Below are 12,879 nucleotides of genomic sequence, written 5' to 3' on the forward strand. Positions count from 1 at the left end.
CTTTTTTAAAATTTTGACTGTAAACTCATACTTAGCAGGAATGATTTGCTTGAGAGTTCAACTCATACCTAGGTTGCAAAAGCCTTCCTATGGATAAGATTTTGTTTGCTCTACTGGGCTCTTATAAAATGTCCTGGACCTAAATCATTTTTGATATTATTTTGCTGGCCTGGGATTTCTGTACAATATAGTTTTCCTTTGGATATATGTGCAATAATGTCTAGGATTCTAGTTTTCTTGCTGGTGACTGTATTTCTACTGACATCCTTGGCGCAGTTCTGACCATGGCTCTGAGGTGACAGATATTTGGTCCATCTTGGTCCCCTCTTCTCTCATACAGCTCACATCAAGCGCTCCTACACATGGCCTCTGAATGGAAGATCATTTCCTTCAATAAGCATTAAATCTACACATTCCTTCCTTAATGGCTCTATCTACTTCTGGTTCTCTAGTTAGTTGTATAGCTTTTTGTTCTTGATACTTTAATTGATTTGAACATGCAAATAGTTTCATCTTGGTCTTGATCTCTATATTGTGTGTGCGTGTGTGTCTGTTGTGGGGAAGAAGGTGGATTCAGAGAACGATGGTTACAGCATTTGATCAATCTAACTCCTGACCCAAAGTCTTGGATTGAAGTTTATTAATTGTCTAAATACCTAGAGGTTTTGGGTCCATGGGGGACAAAATCCATACATTTCTTGGATTTCTGCTTCCAGTATTTTGACGAAAGCACAGATGTTTACTGAATGAATGAGTACTTGAGTATATCTCTGTAGTCTCAATGAATGAATATTTGAGTATATCTGTGTAGTTTTTCTTCCAAAAACATAAACACACAAATAATATTCACCCTTCTTTTCCTGACGAAAGTTAAAAATGCAAGCATATTTTAATGATAACATACCAAGATGGAAGTAGTAAACGGAAAATATTCAAGAAATGATAAATAAAGTATTAAAAGCCAAATTTGATTTCAGGATTCATAGCAACCATCGGGTATGTATCTCAGTACAAGAGAAATGTTACTTTTATTATGTAAGTGTTTGCATTCATTGTTTTACTTCCAGCAGGAAGATATGGTGCCAGACGAGTTAAGGACCCAGGCCCAAAAGTCATTTACGTACACAAGCATTAATTTAAAATACAAACACACAGAGTTTAGAAGAAAATTTACCAAAAAAGTATCACAATTTAATATAAAAAGAAAGAAGTTGTCTATGTTATGTTGAATGGGTTGTCCCACATGGTACAGTCATAAGAACTGTGACTTAGAGTGCTGCAAATTATCTACAACCTTTATCACCCAAGACTGGACTGGTTTTGGTTTAGTAATCTCTCCCTCTTAGTGAAAATAGAGAGGTGGAAAGTACATTTAATCAATTTATTATCATTTCTTATAGGTTTTGGAGCAAACGGATCAACAAATATTTACCTTGTAGTTATAAGGCTTTGTGTTAAGCATTATGAAGTATTTATGGAACAGTGCAAGATACAGCCTATGGCTTCAAGAAGTAAGACAGAACTCTGCACTCATTTACACAGAGACTAGCTACAATACAGTCATTGTGAGGAATAAGTGGATTTGTGGAAAGATAGAAATAACATAAGAATGTAAAAAAGAGAAGCATTTTGTGACAAGTCATTTCTAACCATATTTATCATGTATCTATTCAACTATCTATTCTATCTTAGGTCCAGAGTTACAGAGATTACTAATGAAAAATTTCTCAATTTTACAAGTGTAGAATATAGTAGAGTGAGAGGATTCAGCTTCATGAGTTCTATGAAATGTGGCAGGATTTGTAATGTTCAAATTTCTGAGAAGAAGGAGAAAAGTGGTCAAGTCCGTATGAAGATAAGAGATGGCGTAGCTAGCAAATGTTTCATATAGGTTAAAATACCTGAACAGTATGTTGAAATAACACAAAAATTAAAGTATTTGTGCATCAGATACACTAAAGCAGGGATATTCAAAAGTAGTGTGTTTGTTGGATTTTGACATATGAGCTGAGATACCTACATAGGAATCTTGGAAAATTCAATAGTTTAGATGGGACAAATAGTCTGATGAAAGATGTAAATCCTTAAGCCTTGAGAGCGGCAGTATTGACCCAAGATGTCCACGGCAGATTCTGCCAAAGCTTGTTTTTTTGTTTAATTTTTTTTCTCTTCAAACAGTTGTCAACCCCTTCTCCTTTACATTGAATTCTGATTAGCTTGGCTTTTCCTAGAGTTATGGTGTACACTCAGATTGACCATTATCTAAATTTCCACATTCAAAAAACAAAAAAAATCTATGACAACAGTCTGAAATAGTGAAGACATTTGGACATGTTTTATGAAAGTTTTGAAATTATATTTTATTCTAAAATTTGAAAAATTACCAAACACACCATATACTTGTACCCCACAGCGGACTCTGAAGCTCATTGGCAGTCTCTCTGAACCATGGGAATTCTGATGAGATAGCATCTTTTGGGTAGTATTTTTTCCCATAACGAAAGTTAAACTTGTGATTTGAGGGTTGGATCAGAAAACACATCAATTTTATATGGTAAATGTAAAATATCATTAATGGGGTATTTCACCTTTGCCCACACCAATCCATCCCAGTAACCTACCTCAACTTCTTTTTCTTCACCACATCAGTCCTTTATTAGCAGTAGGTGAAACAGACCATTACGTTTATCAAAGAAAGTTTCACACTCTGAATTATTTTTCAATTTCAGGTATGTTAGCCTAAAATATAATAAAGACAAACTTTATCTTTTTCATAAATAAGAAAGAGGGATTTCAGACATTCCACCCACTCTTATAGTGGCTCCTGTGATGTGGTGGTGTGATTCCTTGTTGTTGCCTGTTCTTACTCACCCTTCTATTCCAGGATCTGAGACATGAAAGGCCATCAGTGTTTGTTGATTTTTATTATAAATGACAAGTTAGTTTAAAAAATTAAATATTAATGAGGTTATAATTGATAAATACTGAATGCTGTGTATGAGATCTAATTTTATGCATTTACCTTAGTTTAAAATATGCATTAGAATATATTAATGAAATCAAACTTTAAAAAGTATAGTTCTGGGGTCAGTTGGGGGGAAATAGGGGAGGGACGGTGGGGGGTAGGGAGCTGGGGAGAGATAGCAAGGGGAGAGATGCCAGATGTAGGTGATGGGGAGGAAGGCAGCAAATCACACTGCCACATGTGTACCTATGCAACAATCTTGCATGTTCTTTACATGTACCCCAAAACCTAAAATGCAATAAAATAAATAAATGGGGAAAAAAAGTATAGTTAACAACATTTATCACAATATTTTAGAATCCAAAATTATTATGTATATTTTTAATGTGCTCATTTAAAAATAAAATGTAATGTTTGTTTTTGATATTATTATTAAATGTGGTAGCTGCTTATTTTCACTTCACTAATGTTTACTGATTATGAATTAGCTTAATTTTCCCCATCTCTTGTTTCATTTTTACGTCCTCAACCATTTATTGTTCTCCAAACATACTCCAAGATGTTCCACGTTAATTATTTTGCTTATATTCTTTGTCAGAATTGGTAATGCCACCCCACTAATTTGCACCTTTATCAATGCAAATCTTTTCATCCTAAGTCAAATCAGAAATTCCTGCTTCTTCATAAAGTCATTTCTGATTTATTGACTAAAACTTGATGTCTCACTTCACTAAATCCCCATTGAACTTCATTTATACTTTATTATTCTTATGTATCTATGCATATACACTCTTGTCAACATGGCTGGTTTTGATTTCACCGCTCCATCAGCCTGCAAGATTCTTGAGAGACATAACTCAGTGTTAGTAACATTTGTCCTTCCTGCACCTAGCAGCACATTGACTTGTGTATCGGAGACAGTAACATATGTATTTATTTATCCACAGGTTTGTTTCAAACTGTACTTGAGAAATAGTTCACCAAATTGTTTAGCTTAATTAAACTTAATTGAGAATAAAGTAATCATGTGTAATAATCTGTTCTCTGGGAAAAATTATAATTGCTTTCACAAGTGCTCTAAAATTAAAGATGTTTTCAGTTATGTTTTAATAGGCATACTTCTGATCCAAAATATGACAGTTTTTTTCTTTTTTAAAAACCAAAAATCTACACCTTTTAGTTGGAGATTTGCTTGATATATATAATAGCTTGATATATATACACAAACACTTTCTTGACATGTATGCTGTAATGGTTCATAAAAATAAAATCCAACTCTACAGCCCATGCTAGTTAAACACTGTGATTAAAATTCCAGAGAGCACCAACAGAAGTAAAAGCAATTGCTAGCTGTTCTGTTTGAACATTATGGAAGAAAACAGTTACCGCAAATAAAGCAGGCAAACTGATTATGGGACAAACTGGTCTATGATAGGGTTTTGTACCAATTGCAACAAATATCAATATATTACAGTTTTGTCAATGATGACATTTAAATGCCAATAGAGATATTAATTTTTTGCAGAAATAAGTAGATTTTATTGTTTTTAGTATTTTAAAGAACACTTGTACTTCCACAGAGAAAGGCTTTTTTTTTTTTTCCCAGAAGCTATCTAAAGGACGTTGTCAGGTGTGTCCACTTTGATGAGGCTGTCCACACATATTACATCCTGTGTCAAAAATAAGAAAGTAATAATTTAATGTGTTACTCAGTTACGTGATAACAGCTGAGAAATGACAGCAGTAGTTGAATATATTTGAAATGGCAAACACATGGCTACTATTACATAATTGGCATACATTTATTCGAAGTTTATGAACTCAAGAAACCAGTATGAAACCATTTGCACGATTAAATGTTTTGAAAGGTTGTATTCCTAAGATTTGTTTTAGTCATCACCTTGAGAAGAAATCACATCAGATCTGACCTTATGAAATCCCACATTGGGTCTCCAGGTGGATCTTCTTGCAAACAATCCAGAACTCTTTTATGATTAAGTGTATTGATTCTAATGGATATCCAACTCCCTGCTGGCATCCTCTTTCTATCTAGCACTTACCCACCCCCAATCCTGTCCAGACTCAGAGTGCTATTATTCTCCCCAGACATCACCGCCACCAGCTTTCAGTAGGAGGTGTTTACGCTCTTTGAAATAGTTATCATGCTATTCAATTGTAAGGACATGAAGAATCACTATGAAGAACTATTATTTTAATATTATTTTCTTTAGAAAATGTCTATATAATTATGATGAGGTTGTTGTGATATAAAATGAATGATGTGTCATTCTAGGGGAGCAGTATTAAATTATTTACATTTTTAGATTAACTCAGAAACAAGAAAGTCTCTTCTATGAGTGACCTAGACATCATCAGATCTCTCCCTGAATTTGTCTATTTAATCTGCTTGATTAAAATGACTAGGGTCAAAAGATGCTAGCTTTCAGGGTCTCTATATTACCAAAGCCAAGCATCTACAGCAACAAGGAATCAAAAATCATTTTAAAAGGAAAATAACTAAGCCAGATTTTCATGTAGATACATGCAACACATGGTGATTTATCAAATGATAAATAAATAAATGATTTATGTCATTTATCAAAACTGCTTTGTAGTGTTAAAGAATTCCCACTATTTCCAAAAGAATATTCCTAATAGCAATCAACCTTGCCACTCTGCTTCAGATGGGGATTCAGGCAGTCCATCTATATTTGGTCCAGCACATTGTCTGTGAATAGGGAAAAGCCGTGCATGTAATTTATATGTGATGTGTCCCCCAGGTTATGTGCCTATCCCCATAGGAAGCTCAGCACTGTTGTGATAGGCACTGAATGAAAAATGGAATACCATTCTACATTATTCCGAGTTTTGCTTTGTCAGCCTTACTTCACAACCATCTTTCCATGCTTATGTTTGCCTAAGTTCTTGCAATATCCCTTATATCTGTTTATTCATTTCCCCCCAGGAACACAGTTCACAGACAGAAAACAGTCAAAACGATTTAACTATGTCCAAAATTTTGAGAAATATTGTATAGCTTACTTGTACATCAAACATACCAAATGGTATGGAGAATCAAATTTTTGTCCCCTTACTGTAAGAAATATAATTATTATTGAGGAAAATTTAAATGTGTATCTTCATATTCCAATCCAGAATAATGTCACTAAAATATAATCTCTGTAACAAAACACACTTTTCAACATGTTGTGATTATAAATCTGTAGCACTGAAATTCTAATGTAAAAAAAAACTATTTTAAAGGATTACAAGCCATAAAAGAAAATTACTAATTTTAAAATGAAGAAGTATTAATAGCAGCAACTTCATGATGTCTCCATTTGAACATCTCTAAATATTTAAGTGCATATTCATTCTAGGGAAATATTTCTAAAACTATTCAATTGATCTTGAAAATTTAGACACTAATAAATACTCAGATGAACTGTGGGTTTTTTTTTCTGTCATTAAGAAATGTGATGACTTTAGACCATATAAACAACAGGAGTGCTAGACAAGATATCTTCCTAAATTCAAATGTAATTATTGATTCTATAATAATAATAGCTCAAATAATTCAGTGTGTGTGTGTGTGTGTGTGTGTGTGTGTGTGTGTGTGTTTATAAACATGTATTTGTGGGTGTGTATGTATATATAATAATGGGAACATATTGTAATATAAAATATTTAAATATAAGCAATTTGCCATTTCCTCGAGGATCATCATGTGTAAAAATGGAAGGCACAAAAAGTTTGTTGCACTTGATATCCAGCAGCAGAAATATTGAAATAAATCGAAGAACAGAAATCATCTATTTCTATCCCTATTTTGTCAATGCCTTCCCTTTATTGAAGCTAACTCCATGTCAGAAATTTATCCAAGTTTTCTAAAAATTATCATTATAGTTCTACACAGTGGAAAATATGATTTTTTTAAAGGTCAGAAATAATGTTCCCATAATTCTACAGCAAATTAGTGGCAGAGTCTGGGATGTAATATAGATTTTTCTGACAATAAATCTCACATTCTTTCATCCTTTCACATTGTTTCTCTGCTAACTTTGTCAGCAAGGAAAAAAGACTCTTCCAGTACCACAACTAATCACCTACAATCCATACCCGACCATTAAACAAACTCTGTCTTTACTATAAGCTCTCTTGTGAGTGAAGTGTCATAGTCACTGGTTTCTCTTCAGAGCCTGTTATAGTATCTATTACAGAATATTTGATAATTTTGAAAAAGCAAACAAATAGGTTCATTCATTCTGTCTGAGCGCCATAGGAATTAGTTAATTTTTCTGGCAAATTCTACTTTCAATGAGAAATTTAGAAGTATGGCAAGAATTAACATCCCTAATTTTTAATGCAATAAGGAAGAAGAAAGTAATTAATATTCTTAAGGCAAAGCTATACACTCAAGGTAAAGCTATACACTGATACACTCAAAATAACATTTCAGTGGTTTTATACCGCTGGACAGGATAGAAGAGGAGATAAAGGGATGAGTGATTATTGTGATTTGTCAATAAAATATTTGTTTTACACCCGCCTGTGAGTGAGAACATGCAGTGTTTGATCTTCTGCTCTTCTGTCAGTTTGCTGAGAATGATGGTTTCCAGGTTCATCCATGTCCCTACAAAGGACACAAACTCATCGGTGGGGGTTGGGGAGCTGGGGAGAGATGGCAAGGGGAGAGATGCCAGATGTAGGTGATGGGGACGAAGGCAGCAAATCACACTGCCACGTGTGTACCTATGCAACAATCTTGCATGTTCTTCACATGTACCCCAAAACCTAAAATGCAATAAAATAAATGGGAAAAAATACAATAAAAAAAATATATATATATATATATATATATATTTGTTTTACTGTCATATTTTATCCTCTACCCTTCCTTCTGTTTTTCTCTAGATCTACCAATCTAAATAGAGCACACAGGACACCCATTCATACACAAGGTAATACAAGCCAATCTTGAGATGATCAGCTTTGGATTTATATTATTACTACACCATACAGGACTATGGGCCTCTGATAGTTTGTCTTTCATGTTCTCTTTCTAAAGCCTATGTCTCTTTCTGTAAGATTTTGTCTAACATGCCTTTCCAGGTGGTATGTTGCCAGAAAGACATTTTATCTCCTTTGGTGAACCGATCAAAAGCTTAAACTCAAAAATGCTGAAATTGCTTCATTTATCTGTCAGGATATTCAAACCTCTCGAAGGCCAGAAGCCAAATAGGATCTGAAAGTGAAAATGATATCAGAAATAGATCAACTTGACAGGATTTGCACCAGTAAATCTCTCAGTTGTTGCAGAAAGGTCTGGGACCTGTGAACCCCACTTAGCACTATAGAAGAAAGCACTAGAAAATGCAGATGGTGAAAACAATCTGTGAGAAAAGCAATCTATTTTGTCGTGGAAAATCAATTGTGTCTCTCTTGCTTTTCTTTCTTATTCATAAATCACATATGATTAATTGAGTCATGCAAACCATATGAGGAAGGGGTTTTGCAAAAATCTGGCCATTGGTTGCAGGGTCACCACCCTTGTTCTAGTTTCCAGCCAACCACTTTAGCTCCCTTTGTATCATCACATGTAGGCCACTGCAAAGTGAGCATCAAATGAGACCATCCAGTCAGGACGCAGGATTACAGAGGGAGGACGCCCTCATGAAATCACTCCTCACCTAACCTCATGGAATTCCTCTTTTTAATATATTTACTTAATATCAGCCAAATACTGCTTATGCAAAACATTCTTCTCAAATATTTTATATCTCCCCTCTCAAAGAAGTCTATTTTACCATGAGTGTAACCTTTCCAAGAGAACTAAGTGATTACATGTATAAAAATAGTTTAATTTGCATATTACTTCAATTTTCTGTTTACAAAGATGAATTCATTACATTCTTGGATTTTTTTGGTGGAAAATATGTTATGAAATGTTAAATATTTTAATAGCAAGTAGACTTTTCATATTTTCTTTTTAGTCAGTTTTATTTCAAGTTGCACTTGTTGAGAAATTTATTTCTTCCAATGTTACTGATTTAAACATTTTCAAAATAGGCTCATTATTATTTTATGCCTAAATTTTTAAATTAAAAAAATTAAGTTGACACAAATAATTGAACATATTTATGGGGTACATGAGATATTATTATACATATTATTCAAATCAGGGAAATTAACATGCGAACAGTGAAAATATTTTTTATTTTTTGGGTTGCTGGGAACATTCAATATCTTTCCTTTTGCTACATGAAACTATGTAATATATAGTCATTCTACAGTGCTATAAAACTGTAGAACTTAATCCTTCTATCTAGCTATAATTTTGTATCATTTTAATGTCTTAGACCTGTTATGAAATTTTTTTACTTTGTTACTGATAATAGTAATACATATTCTCTATCTTTATTTTTCTGTGAACAGATTTAATGGATTTCTTTAGTTTAAAAAATTTTAATTTTTCATCACTATAGCTTTGTCTTTACTGATTTTATAACTTAGTTTTATTTCATTACGGCTTTTTTTGTTAATATTTTCTTTTTTTGTTTTTGAGGGGATGCGTGTAACATTCCTTTTCTATGTCCTTGAAATGTGATCTTAGAGAATTGCAATTCATATTTCTCTTCCAATACATATGTATATTACATATGTATTACATACATATGTATATGTATGTATATTACATATGTAATACGTATGTATGTAATATACATGGTCCCAGCAAACCTGGGTTGTGTACTACTCAATTTAGCTTGTGTTCTTCAAAAAATAGAGTCTGAAGCAAAGCCTTACCTGTTACCTCTATGTTGGAAAACACCCCAGTAGTGAGGAGAAAGAGTTATGAGGCAGAAAAGGAGAGAGCCAGTACAATACCAAAGGGATGGGAGTTGTTTAATCCTAGACAAGTACATGTAAGAATCCATATGATGCATTGTATATCAGATATATCTGCCAGAGTGGAGGTGCGGATGATGGTGAGAAAGAAAAAAGAATGTGTATTGGTCGGAGATTTTCTCAGTATTTCTGGATTACATGTGCTGTTGGTACCTGGTGAGTATGCTGTGTTTCATGACTTGGTAAAAGCAAATGTTTTTTGGTTTTTTTTTTAATGTAAACCTTTTTTAAAATTTTATTGCATTTTAGGTTTTGGGGTACATGTGAAGAACATGTAAGATTGTTGCATAGGTACACACATGGCAGTGTGGTTTGCTACCTTCCTCCCCTTCACCTATATCTGGCATTTCTGCCCATGCTATCTCTCCCCAACTCCCCACCCCTCGCTGTCCCTCCTATGTTTCCCCCCGCCAGACCCCATTGTGTGATGCTCCCATCCCTGTGTCCATGTGTTCTCATTGTTCAACACCCACCTATGAGTGAGAACATGCGGAGTTTGATTTTCTGTTCTTGTGTCAGTTTGCTGAGAATGTTGGTTTCCAGTTTCATCCATGTCCCTACAAAGGGCATGAACTCATCATTTTTGATGGCTGCATAATATTCCATGGTGTATATGTGCCACATTTTCCTTTTTTTTTTTTTTTTTGTTTTTTAAAGATTTGAATAAAATAAGTGCTTTTTATAAGAATGAACCTAGGCACGATGTGGTGTGCTAACCTAAAATTACCAGGGTCCTTGCAGGGTACTGCTTAAGTAGAGAATGACTACAGCAGAACAAGTTGTAGGGATGGCCTACCTTATAGTGGCAAGAGCCACTCGTCTCTTTTGCAAAATTTAAGAGTGCATTGAAAATTCATTATAGAGATACACAACATTTAATATAATGTTTTAAAAATAAAATTAATGCAAAAATCAATGATAAATATAATTTAAAATAAAGACAAGTTGATATTTTTTAGTTTAACTACTTTGAATCATGCAAAAAAAAAAAAAATAGCAGTCCTTTGCAATGATCCAACAGTTCCTGACCAATGCAGTCATCAGGTTTTTTGCAAGGTAATTTTCAGAGGGTTGAAAATACCATACAAACAGATGAGGCAATTTGAGGCTTGACATATAGTTATTTTTTTAATAGATAATTTATTGTGCTTTAGGTATTGGGGTACGTATGAAGAGCATGTCGGATTGTTGCATAGGTACATACATGGCAATGTGGTTTGCTGCCTTCTTCCCCATCACCTATATCTGGCATTTCTCCCCATGTTATCCCTCTCCATCTCCCCACCCCCTGCTGTCCCTCCCCTAGCTCCCCTCCATAGACACCAGTGTGTGATGCTCCCCTCCCTGTGTCCATGTGTTCTCATTGTTCAACACCCTCCTGTGAGTGAGAACATGCGGTATTTGATTTTCTGTTCTTGTGACAGTTTGCTGAGAATGATAGTTTCCAGGTTCATCCATGTCCCTACAAAGGACATGAACTCATCGTTTTTTATGGCTGCATAGTATTCCATGGTACTGTAGGGCTCTCAGTAACTTTTTCCATTTGGTTCAAAATAAGGGTAAATATTTTGTAAGGTACCTATATGAGCACACATCTTTCTTTTTGTCTCAGACTCCAATATGGCTCTACCTGGCCTAAACAAAAAAAGAAAAAAAAAAGGCCTAGTGGACAGTGAGAACAATGACATCTGAGGTGCTGCACATAAAACTGTCTATAGCCAATATGTCCTATCAGACCATCATGCCATCACTTTCTGTCATTTGAAGTACAAGAGGTAATACAATCATTTCTCTGTGGCATCTACTATCTCAGATTACTTTAGAAATGATTCAATGTTGTGTTTTAGTCATCTAAGTATTTGAGAAAATGTCTACTCTTATATGCTTTCATCATGGAAACTCTTAATTTTAATGTAAAGATAAATTATCCTGTACTTGATTTAAAACACATGTGTTTCGTTGTCACCTTTTGTTCCTACATACCTACATCAGCTGCCTTTAGGTTATCTTCTTTGTGACCCATGAAAAAAATAAAAATGTACAGATGGTGTTGTATTGCTTTGATTCTGTCACATATACCTATGTTTTCCTCTCAGATAGTTTTACATTATCCAATAAGAAAACCTTGAAATTAAGTAAGTGTAGTAAAGGATGTGAAATATAATGTCCCCCTTGTCTACAGGTTTCAACAGCCTGAGCCAAAAAATAAACAATGAGTGCCATTTACCTATGCATCCTAGAGTTAACTCTGCACAAGTTCCAATAGTATTAATCTGCTGTTCAATAAATAGCCATACGAAAGATTATACATGAGAGGAGTGATAGTGGATAGTGACAGCTTCTTTAGAGAGAGCTGACTGAGGACTATGGCACATCCTTTCCACTCCTTATAGGGAAAAATGGAGGATGCAGGTTGACTTCCAGCCAAGTGTGCCAGGTATAAATGCATTGCCAAATTCTTCTGTATTTGCCTAGTTTTGCAATAACTGAGCTGGGCCCTGCAGATATTTCTTCTTTGCCAGATTACATAATTAAAACATTTTCAATGAAATGTGCTGGATGAACATTGAATGAAGAAGATAATTTTCTTACTGTTTAAAAAGAGTTTGCTCACTTGTTTTCCTTCTGTCTCTTATGGAACAATGAAAATATTTCCTCATCAGCAAGTGGGACCTCGTCAATGGGTGGCTTCCCTGATAGTGCTATGCAAGAGACCCAGTGGTACAAACTCTTCATCTGGTTTTACCATTAACTCAGCAGGTGAATCCTATTCAATATAGATGGCCCTCCCATCAGGGAGCTTCCCAGTCCCTCTTGCTGGCACACAGGTAGATAACTTCCTAGTGAGTTCCTCTTACATTCCAGTGAAAAGCTGTCCAGTGAAAAGCCTACTCTCCCTGGTCCATGGCACCTCAGTAAAGTTCTCTGCCATGAGTGGGCCCCAAGTGCACATTCTCCAAGTTCTGAATATGTTATCCCTGGTGGGATCTTTCTTCTATATTTGTTAC

This window comes from Sapajus apella, unplaced genomic scaffold, assembly GCF_009761245.1.
Source record: "Sapajus apella isolate SASKATOON/1434 unplaced genomic scaffold, GSC_monkey_1.0 scaffold39, whole genome shotgun sequence".
NCBI classification, from domain to species: domain Eukaryota; kingdom Metazoa; phylum Chordata; class Mammalia; order Primates; family Cebidae; genus Sapajus; species Sapajus apella.